This window comes from Rhinatrema bivittatum, chromosome 3 (genome assembly GCF_901001135.1).
Source record: "Rhinatrema bivittatum chromosome 3, aRhiBiv1.1, whole genome shotgun sequence".
NCBI classification, from domain to species: Eukaryota; Metazoa; Chordata; class Amphibia; order Gymnophiona; family Rhinatrematidae; genus Rhinatrema; species Rhinatrema bivittatum.
In genome coordinates, this window is record NC_042617.1 from 298260794 (window position 1) to 298283067 (window position 22274).

The window sequence follows — 22274 nt, forward strand, 5'->3', positions numbered from 1 at the left end:
CTCACATATATACGCAGCTCCACACAACCCCCCCCCCCCCCCCCCCCAAACATATGCATACAATTGTCCTTGTTGGTGTTGCATCTGATCCATGTCAAATTTTCTAGATATGCCAAAGAGTCTGAGCTGATCCAGATTTATTTTCGGACCATGGCTGTATTAGTTCTGGCTGGAGCTTCTTGTTTGAGACGGGACAACCTAAATTGTGCACAATGTTCAAGGTGCAGCTGTACCAAAAAATGTTAAGAATTATTTGGAAAAGAATACAGAATAAAGCTGAGAATATCATAATGCTTCTCTCTCTATATATCTTACCTTTTTTTTGACTGCTGCCCCACACTCAGCTGAGGATTTCAAAGTATTGTCCACACTGACTCCAAGGTCCTTTTCCCCTATACAGAACCCCACACTTTTTATCTGTAGTTGGGATTATTTTTCTGTATATGCATCACTTTGCACTTTTCCACATTAAATTTCATCTGCCATTTAGATGCCCAGTCTCCCAGCCTCACAAGGTCATAAGAACATAAGAACAGACTGCAATTCCTCACAGTCTGCTTGCATTTTTTAACTGCTTTGAATAATTTTGTGTCATCTGCAAATCTGATCACTTTACTCATTGCTCATAAACAAGGATCATAAACAAACTGATGAATATCATTGGTGCAGTGTAATTTGACTGATTAGAAGATAAAAGAGAGCATCAGCTTAGCAGAACATATGGAGCAGAGGATGTTACACACAAGGGCACCTCTTGATATGTACCTGCTAGATAAAGCATGGTCAGAACAAAGTCATCCTTAACTGGAGCAAGGCCTGCTGTAATGAAAAACAAAGCCTTTGCTGCATACACACTTACTTTACATACAAGATATGTGTGTGATTATATATTTATTATTTACCAACATTCAATCTGGGATATCACATCGGTTTACACTCAGGTACTGTAGGTATTTCCCTATCCCCAGAGGGCTTACAATCTAAGTTTGTACCTGAGGCAATGGAGGGTAAAGTGACTTGCTTGAGGTCACAAGGAGTGACAGTGGGACTCAAACCCTGGTTTCTTGGTTTATAGCCCACTGCTCTAACCACTAGGCTATTCCTCCTATCAAGAAAGAGTTAGAAAGAAGGTTCCTTTTGATTCTTCCCCTCCCCTCCCCTGCTCTTCCTTCTCCCTTCTCATTTTCTCGGTCACTTCCCTCGCCACTCTCCTCTCCTTTCTTCTGCCCCAACTTTCTCCCCTTGCCTAATCCCCTTTTCTGTAGTACCTCCTCTTCCTTTCCTTTTGATGTTCACTCTTTTATTCTCCCTTTTTCCTGCCCTCCTAACCTCTCTCCTTCCCTCGATTGCGTCCCCTTTCATCATCCTCCTCCTTCTCTCTCCCACTCTTCCCTCTTCTTTCTTGCCGTACCTTCCTCTCTCCTTCTCCTCCTTCTTTTATTTTTTTCCAGGGCCTTCTTTTGGTCTCCTCCTCCTCTTTCTTCGTCCGCCTCCTTCCCCACGGTTGGAGGGGTCCTGCCATACTTGTACTGCACGGATCTAAAACCAGCTCTGAAGGGCAGGGACAACTGCAGGAAGCGGGAACTGGGTCAGATGCATAGGGACCCCCTCCCTTCTCAATTTCAGGTCATCGTTCTCTGTCCTTCCCCTTCCTCCTTCTCTCCTGTCTTCCTTTCCCCCCTGCTCCCCGATCTCTTCTCTCCCTCTCACTTTCTCCTTCTCCCTTTCCCTGGTTGTCCTTGCCTCCATGATCCCAGCTCCTCTCTTTCCCTCACCCTCCCTGGCCTCCTTCTCTTCCTTCTCCTGCCTCCTTGCCCCTCTCAATCTCCACAGCTAGCAGGAAAGTGGCTCTTCGTACCTGTGTTAGCCTCCTCTGACATATTGCAAGGTCCAGTTTTACAGCATGAATTGGGTTGTAGAGGTGTGAATCGTGTGATCGATCGTCTTAACGATCGATTTTGGCTGGGGGGGGAGGGAAATCTTATCGTCAGGTTTTTTTGTTTTAAAAAATCGTTAAAAATCGTAAATCAGGGGAGGGCGGGAAAACCGGCACACCAAAAAAACCCTAAAACCCACCCTGAACCTTTAAAAGAAATCCCCCACCCTCCCGAACCCCCCCAAAATGTTTTAAATTACCTGGGGTCCAGTGGGGGGGTCCCGACGCGATCTCCCTCTCTCTCTCTCTCTCTCTCTCTGGCCACGGCTGCGTTGAGAAATGGCGCCGGTGGCCCTTTGCCCTTATCATGTGACAGGGCAAAGGTAGCGTCGGCGCCATTTTGTTTCCTGGCTCCCGATGTCACGCCTGCTGGAGATCGCCCCCGGACCCCCGCTGGACCCCCAGGGACTTTTGGCCAGCTTGGGCCAGTATGACATAGTGAGGGCAAAGGTAGCGCCGGCGCCATTTTGAAGATTGGCAATACGGCCCGTGTGCAGGAGGTCGCTCCCGGACCCCCGCTGGACTTTTGGCAAGTCTTGTGGGGGTCAGGAGGCCCCCCCAAGCTGGCCAAAAGTCCCTGGGGGTCCAGCGGGGGTCCAGGGGCGATCTCCAGCAGGCGTGACATCAGGAACCAGGAAACAAAATGGCGCCAGCGCTACCTTTGCCCTGTCACATGATAAGGGCAAAGGGCCACCGGCGCTATTTCTCAACGCAGCCATGGCCAGAGAGAGAGAGAGAGAGAGAGAGAGGGAGATCGCGTCGGGACCCCCCCACTGGACCCCAGGTAATTTAAAACATTTTGGGGGGGTTCGGGAGGGTGGGGGATTTCTTTTAAAGGTTCAGGGTGGGTTTTAGGGTTGTTTTGGTGTGCCGGTTTTCCCGCGCCCTCTTTAACGATACAATACAAATGCCCCTGACGATAAATCGGGGGCATTTGTATTGCATCTGCACTCTAACGATTTTGGACGATTTTAAAATTATCTGACGATAATTTTAATCGTTCAAAAACGATTCACATCCCTATTGGGTAGTGACAGCAGTTTGGGCCAACGAGATCTACAGGGCCATGCACAGTTGATACCTTCAAACTGTAAATGCTTGACAAATGAGGCTGACAAGGGTCTGAAGCAATGTTCTCCTTCTGCCAGCTGGGGACAAGGACTCAGCACCATTGGGGATAAGGAAATAAGAGAGAGAGAGAGAGGGGGAATCTTTAGGGAGAGGGAGAGAGGACTAGGTCCTAGGAGTGGGGAGGAAGGGAGAGAAGCCCTGCCCAGCCTGTCTGGGCTTTGTTCTGTAGCGTGCCCAGTGCAGAGACTTGTTCTTTAGGCCTGTGCAGTGCAAGTGCTGTGGGGCCCCTTCAGTCACTGGGTCTGGTACAGTTACACCGTTCACACCAGCCTAAAAACAATCCAGAGTCAGAAAACAGAATTATGGTATTACTTTTGCTTATTGAATCCCTATTTTTATATTAAACTATACCTCCATACAACTTATGAATTTATTTTGTTGCCTGATGGCACATTTATACTATAACCCTGCTCAGTTTCTCTGTTGCTGCTCTGCACCGTCTGCTCTTCTGAATTCTGCAAGGTTTTTGATTCTCAGAGTTTGATCTGTCTGTGCCTGGCGATTGCTTCTAACAGTGGGAGGGGACCAGTTTCCTGGTGGCATTTGCACTATTCTTAGAGATGGGAGGTAAAAGAGAGAAGAGAGTTTAGAGTTTATTAACTCCAACAAACTGATTTAATGACTTAAAAAAACAAGTTTCTTAAAAACATGCAAAAAAGCACACTAACACTTTACTGGTGCAATAACCTAGATAATGGCCCACAAATTTAATTAAATCTAAATTTCAGGATTCAGCTGAAAAAACAAGCTGCTGTTAGTTTATCAACCATTGTTCAATGCCATATGCTACCTCCTATTCCCTGGCAGTGATGCAGGAGGGCACAGTTTCTAGGCATGGAAGAACTGTGTTCACCCAGGAAATACTTATGCATGAGGTAAAGTGGCCCAGATAGTGAACGCTCACAGAAGGTAACTGAATAGACTTATATGGTGACAGTCTCTTCAGGAAGCAGCAGGAGAAGACAGCAGCCCAGCTCAAATGGCAAAAGAACAAGGAAGAAACAGTACTAGCCCCATATGAGAGCAGTAGCCCAGAGGAGGAGGAGGAAACAGTGCGGACACTGGAGGAAGAGGCCTGGACAGTCACAGTATGGACTTTGGAGTTGGAGAATGTGGCCTAGCCACATAGAGTCCAATGGAAGCAGCCGCAGGCCCTGACCTGCGTAGGACAGGAAGTTGGAAAAGGAGGTCTGGGACTGGGATATATAAGACTCCATAAGAAAAGGAAGACCTGACAGTCACAGCATGGGACTCTGAGTTGGAGGGGATATCCCAGAACCTGCAGAACCCAGAGGAGATGGCATCTAGTGCAGAAGATATACAGGACACAATGCAGCCTATGCATTAAACTTGTGCTAAAAAGCTTTTAGCATGCAATCTAAATGTTATGGTTAAGCGGTGTTTGGGTGGATTCTCGGGTACTGTGGCAGATGACCACGCCCACGGGGAGGAGCCCTGTGAGGCACCACAGTACTGGGCTAAACGCAGACGCACAAACACAGAATTAGTTCTTTTATTAGACAGCTTGAAATGTGCCCCCAGAGGTGGCAGTAGTGAGGTAGTCTGAATGTAGCAGTTTCAGGACCCTCAGCAGAGGGCATCCTTCTCACCCCGTTGGTATAGAGTAAGTCCAGTGTAGGTTTCCCAGCACGGCAGTACTGTGGATGAGGTAGACTGAGAGTTAGATTACTCACTAGATGGTTGCTGTAGGTATGCGATTCCACCAGGTTGAAAAAGTTGATATTTGGCACCAAGTCAGGGAGAGCAGGCCCTCGAGGAACAAGTACCTGATCGCTGTAAGGCATCTGAAATAAAGCAGAGGGCCCCCGAGGAGCGGGTACCCAAGCTAGCAATACCCCGAAGGGCAGAGAGAGAGCTTCCAGCAGCAGCACGGAAGTGGCAGAGTAGCTAAGACCGGCCAAGATCAATCTGTTGCTTACTCAACGAGCTAGCAATAAAGTTCAGGCTATATACCCGGATGGTGTGATGTCAGTAGAGGGGAACGCTCCTAAGGTTCGCGCCAATGACGGAATAAAGACATGGGTGGTGTGCGCACGCGCACCCTAGTAGGCCCTTGGGAGGAGCATGGCGGGAGGCAGCACCATAGCCGTTCCGGGGACGCCGGAGAGGTCGGCTTGTAGACGCGGCGGTAGCCATTTTCCCCAAGGAAGTGGAAGGAGCCGTGAACAAGGTGAGGCAAACGGGGTGAAGCCGTCTAGCACCGATGGACGCAACACTAAAATGGCACTTACCAGCTGATGTACTATAGTTTTTAGTATGCCTGCTGAAATATAGTGTCAATAGTGCATGTTAACAAAAGACTATAGTGTCTATGCACTGATAGCATCTGAACATTATTTAGCAGTCAATTTCTAAGTAATTTATAGGTGTACAAAGCATTTTACCTATGTTAGTCAGTTGAATGGAAACTGTTCTCCCTTATTGAGACTAAAATGTTTGAGAGGAGTTGTTCCGAGGCAAATGTTTCAGTCAGAGAGGGAAAGTGCACACATGGTTTGCATTCTCAAATCTTCATGCATACTTTTCCAGCCACATTCTGCTTGAAAAGAAAAGCAGACGCAAGTGACCACGCGTACTTGTAACCCCAGCAAGTTTCAAAGTGCAAGTATGCATGTGCTGTTAGAACTGGGGCAAAGCCTGGGGGCCAAAAGTATGCTCAGCCTTCGTCCCAATGCGGCCAGTTGGAAAATCGCCCCTTAGCATATGGATATTCCACAAAATAGCACATGTTCACTAAAATGAGAATGCTCAGTTTTCTTTTCCTCATGGCGCCATCTCCTTGCTTCAGAACTGTAGGGAAGTAAACCCAGCACATGGGGATGTCAGTGTGAGGGGAAAAGAGGAAGGGCTACTAAATCCCAGGAAAGGAGGGAAAAGGAGAACCCAAGGGGACAAACCAGAAGAAATGCACACAAACCTTATATGTTGCAGGAAGAGCAGCAGAAGGAGGGGAGAAACTGGAGCTGGATTTGAGACCAGGCACGCGGATGCAGGGGCGCGATCGTGCCAACAGATGCTTTGCTTCACTCAGCAAGAAAACAACAAAATTCTGGATCCGCGGCTTGAAAATTCCAGGGTACTTTCACAAGAAAATCCATGGCAGCAAATCCATCGTTGGTCTTGCAGAATCTATGGGTACAGCAACTCCAAGACATCAGGAGTCAGCTGGTGCGTTACTGTTACAATCCCGGTCGCGGGATCGGGCGGCCCTTACGTCCTCCGGGCCACCCGATAAGTTTAAAGCAGACCCCGACACTCTTCAGGCCTTGGCAGGCCTTCTCCGCGGTAGCGTCCCCATGAGGGAGACGCTGCCGAGCTCAGCCCGATAGCCCCGCCCCTTAGGCGTGCACGCGTGCAATGAGGGAGAATTTAAAGGGACAGTGGTGGGAAACCTCGGCCGGCCCCCGGGATGACGTCAGACGCCAGCAGGGTATTTAAACCCAGCTCCTTCCTCAGAACATCGCCTTGCACCGAGGTTCACTCCTGGGAGTCGTCTAGTTGCAGTTCCAGCCTTTGTTCCTGATCCAGCCTTTGTTCCTGATCCAGCCTTTGTTCCTGTTCCAGCCTTGCCCTGATCCTTCGGCCTGTTTTCCTGGTTCCTAACTCCGGTACGTCCTTTGGAATTCCTGTCTGCTGCCAGCCCTGACCTTCGGACCGTCCACTCTTCCTGCTAGCTACCTCCTCCGGGAGAACGCACCTAAGTCCAAGTAGCCCAGGTCCTCATGGGCTCCTCCCGACGGGACCTCGGGCTTTCAGTGATGAAGCTCCTGATTGGTCTCCTGGCTCCATTCTGCCTCCCGGCCATCACATCTTCTGCGAAGTCCTCTTCGACGTTTCTTCATCATCCACAAGGCCGGCCCAAGGGTCCATAGACCATAACAGTTTGCAAGGCCATGGACCCGACGGATATTTCTGGACTACAGGCCATTCCCAGAATGGCACAATGACTGCAGCAGCAGCAGCACTGTCTCGACATCCTGGCAGCCACCATCAAGCGATTGGCTAATCGCTTGGATGCCCATCCACCAGAGGCTCCCCCGGTGCACCCTCCAGTTCCAGTTCCTGGGCCTGCGGCTTCCACATAGTTGCCGGCTCCTCCTCGTTACGCTGGTGAGGCCATGCACTGCCGGGGATTCCTAAATTAATGTTATATAAGGTTCTCTCTCCTGCCGAACCAGTTTCCTTCCAATTCAGTGAAAGTCGCTTACATCCTGTCATTACTGGATGGGAGGGCCCTGGCCTGGGCTTCGCCCTTGTGGGAGCGCAATGATCCCATGCTGAATAACCTCCAGCAATTTGTGCTCATCTTCAAACAGGTGTTTGAAGAGCCCGCACATCACTCCAGTGCTACCATGGAACTTTTACAGCTGTGCCAGGGGCCTCGTTCACTGGCGGATTACACCATTGAATTCCGCACTCTAGCCACAGAGATGGGTTGGCAAGAGGACAGCTTGTGTGGCATTTTCTTGGAGGGGACTATCCGTGCGCATAAAGGACGAACTAGCAGCCAGAGACCTTCCAGATGATCTCAACAACTGATCGATCTGGCAGGGAGATTCGACCGCTGGCTCCAACAAAGGGCTCGTGAGGTTCGCCTACCCCGGAGACAGGTCTCGCTGGCTCCAGCCTTCTCAGGCCTCTGATGTCTCCTCAACCTCAGTCGAACTCTCATTCAGATCCTCATGCAGAGGAACCCATTTCTTCATCATCCGCAAGGCCGGCCCAATTAGGAAATCCCAGCAAGAGTCCACTAACATTCCTTGTATCTTATGCATTATGAAGTTTCCAACAGTGTTTCATCTGTGAACCTTTGCTGTGAAAATAATGTATTTATGTAAATAAATATTGATTTATTTTTTTTCAAATTAGAAAATAAGTGTTGGTGTCTTTCTGTTCAGAAGAGAAGTGCGGAAACATGGGTCAAAGCTCAAGGGCAGATATGGAGATATGTGTCCAATAGCCCATGGCATGCCTTGGTACAAGTCCCTGGCAATGTGTTAGATCCTGCAAGGTGATTCGAATACAGGCCTATAGTATCAAAGCAAAAGACCTATGCTATCATCGTAGGTGAAAGTAGGAAATTCTTACCACTCATATGTTAGTGTACTTAAAAAAGCCAGCAGGCCTATGGGGACAGCTGTGCTCTATAAAAGGAAATACAGAAAGGAACGTGGAGTTAGCTAAGATGGAGTAAGGAGTCCAGTAATTCCCCAATTTGGTTCCACATACAGAAGAAGTAAGTGGCAATGGATCTGCTTCTGGTCTGACTCTCCCTCACAGTACTATCCCAATATCTGGTAGGCGGTAGCAGCGGTGACAAAACCCTGAATCCATCCCTGGCTATGCTGACTGAATTATGTTGCGGTATAATAAGACAATGTGAAAAACATGGAGTATGGGGCTTAGGCATAGATAAGGTAGAGGAGGACTTACCTAGCAGCTATCCTCTGCCCATAATCGTCTTCCTTAAATTGGGTGAAGAGGGTGGAGTTGCAGAGGATATAAGCATCATGGCAGGACTCAGTATGTCTTATCGCCATATTTGATATATACATGTGCATTTCACACACCACTTACAAATTCAGGGAATGAAAGGATTTCCTGTCCCAGTAGGCCTCCCCCTTCCCGTTCATAAGATGGTGAAGTGCCTCATGTGTGCAACCTATTGCACCCATCATATTTGGTAGGCCAGCAGTGCTATAGAAATCCCTGTCATTGTTGCATCTGATTTGGATATTTAACAAATGTCCCAACCTGTCTGTGCATGGCTTGCAGTACCTGATAGAAACGTTTGGAGAAAGTTATTTGCTCTTTCACCAACTGCAGCCACTTTGATTTGAAAAGACTCAGAAGGTAGATAATGTAACAACCTCAACAGTTTGACAAGCCCAAGGATGATGCGACTCTTGGCTGTCAGAAGATTCTCCTCTGAATCCAAAGCAAGACTTTTTACACCATTCTTCTTCATGCTGAACATGGATAGGAGTCCATTCCTCCTCGATGACATTTACCACATCCTCTGGTTCTTTCTAGACAAAAGAAATCTCCTCCTCTGGATCCCAAGAATCTGCGAGCCTGGGTCCTAGGGCCCTCAGTTCATAAAAACGCTGCCTGAAAAATCTTACTCTAAAGGGAAAACCAAATAAGAGAAAGGAAGGGTGGAAGAACTTCCTTCTCCAACAAAAGATCTCCAAAAATGCTGGAACCAAAATTAGGATTAAAGTACTCTTTCTCCAGTGTTTTACCCAGGTCTCTGACTGAAGGAACTTCATAGTCCCTTCCCAGGGAAAATAATCAGAAGTGGGGGCTGCAAAGACAGAGCTGTCCCACAACACGGTAACTCGGGTGTAGCAAGCGACTGTAACCAGGTTCCTGCCCCCACGATTTATCGCTATGATCATGTAATTCCTCAAGTCGCTACACTGGCTGCCTGTCTACTTCTATATACAGTGTAAGCTTCTCTTACTTATCTATAAATGCATTCACTCTGCAACTCCTCATTACCCATCTCTCTACCTACACCCTTCCTTGTGAACTCCATTCATAAAGCAAGTCACTCTTACCTGTGCCCTTCTTTTTCACAGCCAACTCCACACTTTCCACTTTACTGTGCCTAGAATAGACTTCCTGAATCAGTGTGTCATGCTCCCTCTCTAGCCATATTCAAATCCACTCTAAAAAATCACCTTATTGAGGCTGCTTTTAACTCCTAACCACTTCTCTACATTAAATTCACTTCCTATTGACTTCTGTCTTGACTAGATCGTAAGCTCCATGGAGTAGGGACTGTGTCTTATGTGTATCTGTACATCATTGCACATGTCTAGTAGTGCTTTAGAAATCATAAATAGTAAGTATTCACTGTTGGAAACAAAATGCTAGAATGGATGGAACCACAAGCAAGCACTGTCGCATTGGATATCATCCCAAAACAAAATGGGCATTATGAGGGAACCACTGGACTGACAAGGACAGAGATGCAGGAGACAGTATGGGTAGCAAGGCCACATTTGTTAGAAAACACAAATTCTCAGAAAACAAAGTGAGTCAGACTCCTGGCCTTAGAAAAATAAAACTCCCATGTAAATGTAACAGACCCTCTGGTTCCGTTACCACTAAGCCTCCTATTTTCAGCTAGATCTAGTGCAGTTAGAGGAAATGATTAGGGGAGGATCCATTTGAGGGTGCTGGGATGGTCATCCCCCTCTGTGGGCTTATAAGCACTCTCCACAGAGAGCTCAGGGGGATAGTGTTTATTTGTAGTTTTGGAGGTTTTGTGTCCGAGTTAGGATTTTGGCTTACCTGGAGGCCTGGGCTCCACCTTGCTTGGGTTCTCTGCACTAGGCTGGAGACTCCACTCTTGCAGCCACTCCTTAGGTGGAGAGTGGTTGTCTCGGGTTGTGTTTTGGGGATTTTTACCATCTTTCGTAATAGGGACTGTGAGACCCCAGGGGGCTGCTCGGGGAGAGGTCTTAGGAAAGCCTCTTTTTGAGGGCCTCTGGGTAGGGAAGACCTTCCCTGATGTGACCTGCACAAGAAGCAGAGGTATGGTGCTGACCCAATTCATTGTCTTCTGGTGTTGAATCTGATTTAGGACAGAGGACTTTTTATTGCTGGCCAGAAGGAAGAATTGTGTCCCTTTCCTGCTTGGGACCTGGAACAACTGGAGTAGCGTGTTTCCATGTGGCTCCCTCCCATCTGGGATCCTGAGAGAAAGAAGAATACCTTCTAAATGGAACAACACTGAGGACCCTCATTTGGAGTCTTTGCCCTCTGGGGAGAGAGAGGGTTTGACTCTCTGTGAGGTGAATGATTTTTTTTTAACTTTCACCAGTTTTGGAAGGGGTTTGTCCTCTTTCGACAAGGATACCCTGCCCGTCTGGGGTTTCTACTTATCCACTCCTTGGAGGGTGGAAATTCTCTTTACCTAGTATTAGAGACCTGTGCACAGATTGAGGGAAGAGACTGTAATTGAAAAGCCCACTGCCGTGCTGAGGTCTGTTAATTGTGCCAGATGCTAATTTTAATTCACCTTCAGTGAAGACTTAAATTTTGGACACCGACAAAATATCTCTGGTGTTTTATTGGCACTATAGCACACAGTGAATGAAAGGTAAAGAATTCCCCTCTCTCTCAGGGACACAGATTAGAGAGAAAGGCAGCCCTAGCACTCTGGGCTCTGAAAGGGAATCCGTCCCGTCCCCCCCCCCATCCAACCAATAGTCCAGGCCCTAGAAGTGCGAAACTGTGTTCAAGCTAGCCTGCTGAGTTTCCAGCCCTAAAGAGACTTAAATTCTTTTATATGTCCCCTTTGGGTTGCAATCTGCACCCGGGGATGGTGTTACATAAACTCATGTCTTACAGACACTTGGGTTGCGCAGCTTACATAACAAGACACAGTCTCCACAGTAAAGGCTAGAGTGGTAGATCCTCCCGGTTTGGCCACCAGATGTCACTGTCCCTGCATTATAACATTCTAGTAGGAAGCCATCCATGCCCCTCAGTCCCTCCCACCTGCAAGGTCTGGATTGGATGCTTGAACACTATTTAGCCGAGCCATATTAGGACATATTGGGATCAGTTTGAGAAAGCAGTTGAAGAGTAAGGATGTTTAAGTTTACCACTCTGGTGAGGCCTCCCAGCTTCACCCGAATAGAGTTTCTGTTAGAAGTGGCACCTCAACGTATACTCCCTGCCACAGGGTCCTTCTTCTAATAATTTGCAGAGAGACAGAGCTTTTAAGCCTGATACCCTTTAAGGGCAAAAACAAAGGGCTCTCTACAGGGGACCAAAGACCTGTGAGTCTCCCCTAAAACCTAGGTGGGCAAGCACCAGTGATGGATCCTGCTGCGAGCGACAGTGAAGGCAGAAGACGGATCCAGTTTAACTTTTAAGAAGTATTTTTTGGACTTGAGCAGAATGGGGAGATTTTTGGATCCCCCTTCCCCACTGGGATTGCAGTGCTGAGAACTTGCCTGATCCCGTTGACTTTTCTCCAAGATATGTCCCCCTGAAATGAGAACTAAGGAAGGAAGAAGAAGATCGGGGGACCCCATCCGGATTGCCACCCAAGGGACCAGGATGGGCTGGGTGTCCGAGGAGAAGATGATCAAAGGTAGGATTTTTACAGTAAAGTTGGATTCCCAGGACAGCTGCTGGGAAAGTTAGTGCATTAAAAATCACCGTGGGCCTTACCCAGAGGTCTGAATAAAAGATACCTACCTACAGAGGAAAATCACTAATGTACAATCAGGCAGATGTAAATTCACACTTCTGGACAGTGGACGTTAATTTATGATTATTAATCAGTAAATTATTATTTTAACACCTATTCATTACAGCCTCTCACCTCACGAGAAGCACTTCCAGTATACACACACTGGGAGCCTTTCAACATGGTCTAGGCCACAAGTGAGAGCGTTCCCCCCCCCCCCCCATAAAAAGAATCCCCCCAGGGATTGAGAGAATATCTGCATTGCATACAGAGTCTGGGTTGTTGTGGTTTCCAGTTCAGTTTCTGTTTATAGTTTATAATCTCTTTATTCTGTATTTGGTAAGGGTGAGTCTGTGCTCTGCATGTTTAACTGAGGTGGCTTATTCTGTGTTTAAAAAAAAACAAAAACCAAGGAGGAGGCAGTAGCACAGTAATTGTTTGCACAGGGCAGCAAAAATACTAGCACAAGCCCTGCGTGTTCTGAAGGGTATTCTATGGGTTAACAAGGGGAATCTTATGGCAAAGGAGGTTCAGAGGAAGTTCAGAGGGTGTATATGTCTTACCTGGAATGACATGGTAGTCCTTCCCCCAAAGAGGATGTGTTAAATCTGAGAAATATAAAAACTGCCTCCCGTGAGGCAGTGAGGGAGAATTCTGTGTAAATTTGTCGAAGGAGTTTACGGACAAATCTTGAAGTTGGAAGTCCTAAGCACTTGTGCTGGGAGACAGAGTGGAACAGCAAGGGGCTATGGCCTGGGCTGGGTTTCCATTTCTTAAAATCAGTGGCAAACAAGGGAAATCTACTGGGAAGGCAGGAGAGAACCAGGATCTTCCATCCACCTGCAGAAATAAGTTAAATAAATAAATAGATAAAGTTGGGAGGTTGGTTTTGGGCAGCTTCCTGAGGTGTGAATGCTTGAATACATTTCTGGAGCGGAAAGACTTACATTGCATAAGAACTGTACATTGTGAAAGTGACTGGGAAGATTTGGGAGGACAGAGGTGTTTTTGTCTGTAGAACTGGTGGGATTTTATTTTGAACTTACTTTCTGTAACTGCTGAACTTTACAGGTTTTGTTGTGGACTCGTTTTGCTGAATATCTGCTGAACTGTTTTTTTGTTTTTTTTTGGGGGGGGGGGTTCAGAACACTCTTTTCAGTTTGCAAGGACTGTGTATTTCTTTTAGGTAACCTCTGTCCAGGTCAGCCTTTCACAAGCCCCCCCAAAGACTTTATTCCTTCACTTTGGGCGAGTGAACCAGTCCCCTCTGGGGCTGGGAAGGTGACCCCCGGCTGAGGTGGGGTTATGCAGTCAACCAAAGAACAGCAACAAAATATCCAAGGTAGATTCAGAAAAACTTGAAAAAGAGGTTGCTTTGTCCACTCTCTAGCTCTTCTGCCAATTTGCTAGCATGCTTTTATTTATTTATTTATTTATTTATTTATTTATTTATGGATTGCTTCCTTGGTTTTTAATTTAAAAAAAAACAAAACACCCAAAACGGTGTACAGATTAAAATCCATCAATCACAATGCATCAGATATAAAAACCAAAACACAAGCATGAACACTAAGCAAAATGATTACTGAGCTGCACCAGTTGTCTTCCTGGCAGAAGGGTAGACTTCTTTGAGCAAGTTTCATGCCAAGGAAGGGTGGGGGTGGGAAGCAGCGTTGTAAGAGGGCTGGGCCTTTGCACCAAAATTACCATATTTTGTTGCTTTTTTGTTCTGTCTTAATAGGGCCTTGAGGAGCCTGGCGGGAACCATTCACAAAGACGTCGGCAATTAATGGCCTAAGGAGTGAGACAAACTAAAAGTCAGGAGAAGGGAAACGGGGCTCATTAAACAGGAAATATAGCCATAAAAAGAAAAAGCAGCAAAGAAGCTGTTTATCAGAAGCGACAAGCAGACTGTGAAAGGGCTGGAGAGAGAATGAGCAAGCATTTGGAGATCTGACGCTACCAGGTAAAAGAGATGAGAAGCAATACAAAGGGAGGGGAAATGATCTGATCATCTGAACATGGAGGCCATGGCGAGAGTGCAGAGAGGAGGTGTTGGAGGTAGGGGGCGCAGGACAGAGTTCAATGACCGGGCAAGTGAGATCCCAGCCCACCATGAAATAAGGTGCACTCAATCTACACCTGTGGGGACATTCTGCTGGGGGTTAAGATAAGGGAAGAGATAATGACGTGGGATGGGGAGCATTTACAGCATGGCATAGAAATGCATTTCTATAGGATTCTAATACGTTTTAAAATCAGAGATAGTCACCTCTAGAATGGAAAACCTGGCAGTAGGGCGAGTATCTATACAGTAATACAGAACTTACCCTGCTTGTGTGGACACTTAGGGCACTTCCCATTGCCCTACACACATGGCTGAGGTGTCTCTGGATAAAGTAAAAGCTGTAGTTTTGAGGAAAAATAGTGTTCATCATTAGAAATGAATGAGCTGTTTGGTATAAAAATGAACAAAACATTGGGCTGTCTTACTGATGTCCCAGCCGCTACTGTAAAAATGGCAGTAGTGCAGGTGTACTCAAGCTCTTCTGTCATGTGGTCAGCAGTGGTCCAGGAACCCCCATCTCAAGTCCCAGGAGGAAAGACAGTGAACATCCAGTGACCCAGGGATCACTTCCCCGAGTTCCAGGAGGAGAGAGACGTCAATGCAGGCCAGGGGATCCCTTCCCTGGCAATAGGTAGTACTGCCAGCTTTCTCATGTTACCCCAAACATGGTGATCCAGTCCTTGGTTTGCTCCATTACATGCATGGTGGTGTAATTCTGCTTTCCAGTTTACAGTTTATTAAAATTTATGAATCACCAGATGCACAATGGCTCTTGGCAATTTACAATTTATTTATTTAGTACTTTTTTATACCGACATTCATGATACAGATCATATCATATCGGTTTACAAGGAACAGGGGAATTTAACATTAACCATAACATTAACCATAACGAAGAGGCAAAAGTTACAATAAAACAAGGGTAATGGAACTCTGAAGATGAAGAAGCTGTAGTAGATAGGAAAATCATTTACAATGTTTGAGATGGCGTGCATTGATCAGTTACAATGTCTGAGATGGCTTCCATTAAATAGAAGGCCTTAGTACATGATCTGTGGCATAGCTGATGTGGCATAGCTGATGTAGGTCTGGGTTAGGGGAAGGCTTGTTGAAAGAGCCAGGTCTTAAGTTTTTTTCTGAATGACAACAAGCAGGGTTCCTGTCTGAGATCGGGGGGGATAGCATTCCAGATGGTTGGTCCCGCTGTTGAGAAGGCCCATTCTCTAGTGGTTGACAGATGGGTGGCTTTGGTAGGGTGGGCGTGCAGGTATTCTTTGTAAGCTTCCCTGATAGGTCTTGAAGAGGTGTGGAGTCTGAGTGGGAGTTGCAAGTCGATGGGTACCTGGTGGTGAATGGTTTTATGAATGATGGTAAGGGATTTGTGAAGGATTCCGAAGCTTATTGGTAGCCAGTGTGGATCTCTAAGGATGAGTGTAATGTGCTCTCTTCTGTTGGTGTTTGTTAGGATTCTGGCGACTGCGTTTTGGAGCATCTGAAGAGATTTGGTAGAGGAGGCAGGGAGACCTAGTAGAATGGAATTGCAATAGTCTATCTTGGAGAATATGATGGCCTGGAGGACAGATCTGAAGTCGCAATAAAACAATCATAATCATTTAAACATACCATAAAATACAATAGAATAAATAAAACTAAAATATGTTCATATAGCAACTACTTTGCTTGAGAACTAAAGTATAAGCACCACGATCATAGTGATCACATGAAAGCTAAGTAGAACAAGTAAGTCTTTTGTTCAGCTTTACATTTTTTTAGTATTTGTCTCTTGCCGCAGCCGGATGGCTAATGAATACCAGAACTCTGGTGCTGCAGTAGGGAAGGTTCTTTCTCTGGTCTCTTGACTTTGTGTGAAGTTACCTCCAACAAGCCTCTATTCTGTGAACATAGATTATGAGTAGGAGTGTAGATCTTAAGAAGAGCGTTTGCCCATGGAAATTAATTAATCTGAAATAGATGATATACCACAACCAAAATTTTATACTTTATACGCCATTGACTTGGAAGCCAATGCAATTTATAGAGCACGGGTGAAATATGCTCTCTAATGTGTGTGCCAGTAATAAGCCTTGCAGTGGCATTTTGCAGTAGCTGAAATGCTTTTAAGGCGACAGCAGGTAGACCTAGGTAAACCACATTGCAATAGTTGAAAGATGGTAAAATTAAAGCTTGGACAACAAAACGAAAGTCATCAGCATTGAGCAATTTTTACAATTTCAGTCGCTATGCAGGCTCACCGTACCCTAACTAGGATACCTCCCTATCAGCAGAGGCCTCCGATGAGCCCCACTAAGAACTATTCTCATCATCTCATCCCTGGGCTCATGACACAGTCTATCTTGCAGCCTCCCTTTCACCAGGGGACCTCAACGAACATACTCTCCAGACTGGCCGAGCTCCTTCTTCCTGTCTACACCACACCCAGACTCCAGTCCTACATAACCCTGCCTTAGCAAACCCAAGATGCTTCCGTATCTTGTCTCCTTGTCCCAGCCACTCTTACCTTGCGGCCTTCCCAGGCCTATCCTTGTTTTGCCTTGTGGCCTCCAGACCTTCTCGCTCCTTGTCTTGCCTTGTGGCCTTCCGACCTTCTTGCTCCTTGTCTTGCCTTGTGGCATAAGGGCCTTCTTACTCTTTCCTTTGCTCTCTGGCCTATCTAGCTCTTGCCTTGCTCCGTAGCCCATCTAGGCCTTCCCCTGACCTCTGGCCTATCTTGGCCTTGCCTTGCTCTGTGGCCTATCTAGGCCTCTCCTTGTCTCACCCCTCAGGGCCTTACCTTGTTTAGCTCCTATAGACTTCCTGTATCACTGTCTTTGGGCTTGTATGTTCCATGTCCTGTCTTATTCTTGTCTCATCCTGTCTTAGTCTGTTCTTGTCCACATCTCAGTTCCAGTCTTACCTGCATGCTTTTCCTGTCCATGCCTCAGTTCGAACCTTTCCTGGACTCTGTTCCTGTCCCTGCCTTGCTCCAGCCTTACCAGCCTGTCCAAGCCTTGCTCCAGACTCACCATGTTGGCTTGCTGCTGCAGAGACCTACTAGCCCCCAGACCCCAAGGGTTTATTCTGCAGAGGAGGGGGCTGGTTAGGCAGAAGACTAGCCTTATATTTGTCCTGCCATCCTGCGCCTCTCTGAGGGTGGTGTCCCCTACACTCTGCCTGGACTAGAGCCATAACAAAAATGGCTTAAGTCTGCAAAGTAGTCGTAATTTGTAGTTTAATTTCCTTAGGGAAATTAGAATTATATCACCAGGCACTCAATGGAGTGAAACCAGGACTGAATTAGCCTGCTCAGATTGAACTGGCTGAGGCGATAGCACTAGCAACAGGAAGACAGACAGTGATCACATGGCTGGGAGATTCCCTGCATGGTTCCCAGAAGCAGATTTGACAATGGTCACATTTTTTTTTTTTATGGGTTTTCTCTTATGTTTGGTTGTGAACTCACTATGTTTGTATGACAACTTAGCCAAGGCACTCTCTACTGCCCAAAATATATGGCTGAGCTGTCTTTGGAAAAGGCAATAGATGTAGTTTTTTTTAGAAAAATATTGCTTTTAAAGAAAAAAGTGATAGCCACTAAAAAAAACCTTTATAAATGACCAGTGAGCAATGCACAGAGGATCCCCTGTCATGTAGTCAGTACTAGCCTGGTAATTCCTTCCCTAGGCCATTAAAGGAAAGATGTGGTGAGCATGGGTCAAACGATCACTCCCCCAACTGTTCACAGGTTTCCATTTGTCTGTACACTAATAGTGAGCTCACCTTGTTTGCGTACAGGCTATGTGGGTCCAAGGATCCCTTCCCGAAACCTGAGAAGAAGGGCCAGACGATCACCTGCCAGGACTAGAGGAAGAGCAAGAGAGTGAGTTCAGGGTTGGGGATTCTCACCCCGGACAGAGCGAGCACAAGGCAGGATTCCTTCCCAGGATGACAAGGCTGGAGAATCCTCTCCCAGAAGGAAAGAATGAGCAGAAGGCTGGGGGGGGGGAAAGCGGGCAGGAAACAATCATGGTGTGCAGCTCCTGGGGCTGTTGATGCCTTCTGCAGACATCCCTTGTCTCCTGGATATTCTAAGACAGGAGTGGCCAAACAGATCTGGTTTTCAGGATAACCACAATGAATATGCATGAGATCGATTTGCATGGAAGGATGCAACAGGGAGTTTTGCTAACACAAAAAAAACAATGTGCGCGGGAAAACTGCACCTATTTTAGCACCCTTGCTTGGAAATCCCATGCTGATGAATTCATCAGTTATTACCCCCTAATGCAGAAGGGTGCGCTGCCTTAACTCCTGCTGTCTTTTTGTCATTTAATTTTTATAGACCCAATCAAATCAACTCAGAGCAAATACAATCAAAATATCAAGATTGAGCACAAAGTATCATTCAACCAGGTTCTCCAGTTTTTTTAAGTCACAAAGAACCCTTGATAACTCGTACTCCCTAACTTACCATCACCCTCCCAAATCCTGTTGTCTTAATGCTGGTTAGAGGGAAAGTAAAATTAACTCATTCCATCTCTGATGGGAGTTCCATTTTACAAACTGGCGGATTATAATCTGGAACTCGTTGCATGCGCATAAAAGAGGTTTTACATGCCTGTAATTGTTTGACGCGTGCATAACAAATCACCACTGCTCCAGGCTCAGTTTGGCAAAGCCGGTTTCTGTCCCGGTTCCTCCCGAATTGTGTCCTGTGCTCTTTCTTCTTCCTCCCCACCAGGTCAGCTGAGCACCGTGCTCCTTCTCCCTCCCTCCACTGGAGTCCACAGAACCGGACCGATGTTTCTTCCTCTCCACCTAGAACCCACTAGCGGGGGTGGGAGGCAGCTTGAAGCTGTTCTGCTGCCTTTTCGTCCACCTGAAATTTATTTAATGAAATGTATTAGAAAAGCAATATGGACGAAAGCATTCCAGGTATTTTTTTCTAGACTCCTTGTCCCCCTCCCCTGAGTTACAGTGTGTGCTCAGCCTATGCAGAAGACTGTGCGAAAGGCTGAGTGCACATTTTAACTTGAGTTTCTGCGCACATTTTTTGTATTTGTGTCTTTTTAAACTCCAGATGCATTAACATACCATTTCCTTACTGCATTGGGAATTAAATATTTATTATAGCACATGCGTTAAGAAACGGTGCACGGAATTTCAATGCAAGTTTTAATGTACAGCTTATTACATAGGCCCCGCAGTGAGCAAATGGAATGCTAATGCATCAGGAGTTAAAAAAAAAAAGAACACGCACACAAAAATGTGTGCAGACTTTTTCATAGGCCGAGCGCACATATTAACTCAGGGAGGAGGGGAAGGAGCTCTCGGACTCATGATTTATACACACAAAACATGATTTGTAATTGCTTCCGCGCATAAATCATGAGGTGGGAGAAGGAAGAGCAGAGCCTAGAGGAGGGAAGGGGTGGGGCAGGCAGTGTGTCATCAGATCTGATCAGGTGCGCCATGGAAAAGTCACCACTGCCTGACGCCCGGAGCCAGCCCAGCACCAGGGCTCTGCTCTCAGCACCTCGCAGGAACAAGAGACACCAGTGCTGGCTCTGAAACAGATAGGAACTGCTTTCTGAGAGCATACGCAATCTTCTTCCCAGCTAAAGCATGAGCCCTGGAGGGTGTTGATTCATGGGCAGCATGCAGGGCACATATAGCTGTGCCCCACTTTGTGCAGTGCAAGCATTGCACACACATTTACCTCCTCATCTTCCCTGCCTTTGAGACCTTCCAGCCTCCGTCCTATCAGCAGGCTAAGTGAGACAGGGAGAGTGATTCACGAGTGGTGGGAGCAGCAGCCATGAAGGAGTTCTGGCAGCCACATGTGGCAACCAAGGTAGCTTAACTAACAGGGTCATTTTTCAAGACGCGATGGGCCGTTACCACGTGAGTTAGGGCCTTATCTCGTGCGATAACGCCCTAACGCACGCGATAACCCCCACATCGCGGTGATATAATTTAAATGAGGGAAAGGGGAGGGGTTTGGACGGGATTTGGACAGGATTAAAAAAATTGGGGGATGGTTGCGCTGTGGGTAATAATGTTTTACACATTATCGCTGGCAGTAGCCCATATTGCGCCCCTTTTGCAGGGGCGCTATATGGGCGATAGTATGCGCTACAGCCACAACCGCAGCAGGTGAAAATGCACCACCGCGATGCAGCCGGGTGCACACTATCGCCCCTTCCGCCCCTCTTCTAGCTGCGGCTCCTCATTCCACTATTTTTATAGCGGAATGGAAAATCCTGCAGTAAGCCTGCTGCCTGCACCACACTGCCTTCTCCCTTTGTCTGTGGGAGCTGATCTGTTGTGATGAGTTCACTCCGTTTGTTTTAAAATTTGGAAGTGTGAATGATGGGGCCTTCTGTGCTTTCCTTGCACTTCTTTTGACCATACATGAATCCTCTCCATGTCCGCCTTGCCTGCCCAATGGAGGTGTGCCACACAACATTTATGTTAATAAAGATAAGCCTGGATTTCTCAATAAGAACACTAGGCCTGTGCCTAGGGCAGCAAAAATCAAGGGGGTGGCAGTCTGGTTGAAGGTGTGCTGCCTTGAAGCTGTGCTGAATCTCAATCAGCAACGAACAACCCTCTGCTTCCTGACCCAGCCGCAGTTAGATTTGCCATTTTGGGTCAGATCAAGGGTCCTTCAAGCCCAGTATCCTGTTTCCAACAGTGTTCAATCCAGGTCACAAGTACCTGGCAGGATCTCAAGGGGTAGACAGATTCCATGCTGCTTATCCAGGGATAAGTAGTGGATTTCCCCAAGTCCACCTTAATAATTACTTATGGACTTTTCCTCCAGAATCTTGTCCCTCTCCGTCCTACCAGCTGGGCCGGTGCAATGGTATTAGGTGCCCCTAGACGAACCTTCTGCCTTGCACTCCACCCCACTGGTCGCACACCCCCACCCGATCTTGGTCTAGACTCCTACCTTATTTGCGCCTACCCAGTGTGTACTTCTCTGGGCTGCGAGCAGGTTGGGCACTGCTCGTGGCCTGCCGAATCTCTATTTCTCTTTGCCACGAGCGGGATAGGCTGTGCTCATGGCCCCACATGGCTGCTCTTCGGCACCCCCTAATGGTTAGCGTCCTAGGCAGCCTGCAGGGAACAGGATGGGAAGGGATACTTCCTGGAGCAGATAGAGCAAAATGGGATCATTTTGGGGACATCAAGAGTTGAGTGGGGATCATTTTGGGGTGAGAAGAAAAGCTGGGGGATGAAAAGAGATTAGCTGGGAGATGTGTTCTGTCTGTGAGAGAGAAAAGAATGGTGCTGGGTTAGGTGTGTTTATGTCAAATTGGGTGGGGGATGTTGCGCTGGTGGTGGACCCTTGGCCCGAAGTGGGGTTGACACTACCCACAGGGTAAGCCCTACAGGTCCCCACCATCGGGAGGCAGAGCAGGCTAGGAGATGGAGGCTGACTGGAACTTCACCAATACCAGCCCTCGTTCCCCGCAGGTTGAGCCCTTGGGTGCCGGGGCTGGCTGGTCTTAGGCAGGCCTCCATATGATGACTCCCAGTTGGAGGTGACAAGGGTATGCCAGGGACCAGCAGAGGAATTAGAGGACCGAGAATGGTCCAGATGAGGCAGGGTGTTATGGATCTGATGCCGGATGGGCGGAGACATCAGATAGGAGTTAGCAATCTGTTATGAGCGAGCTCCTCTTGAGGGAGGAGTTGGCAATCTGTTATAAATCTGATGCCGGATGGGCGGAGACATCAGATAGGAGCAGCAATCTGTTAAGGATCTGCTAGGAAGTTAGCAATCTCTTATGCTTCGACTCCTAAGAGAGGAGGAATTAGCATTCTTGTTATGTGCGAGCTCCTATAGAGGGAGGAGCTAGCACTCTGTTATGGTTAAACTCCTATGACATGGAGGAGTT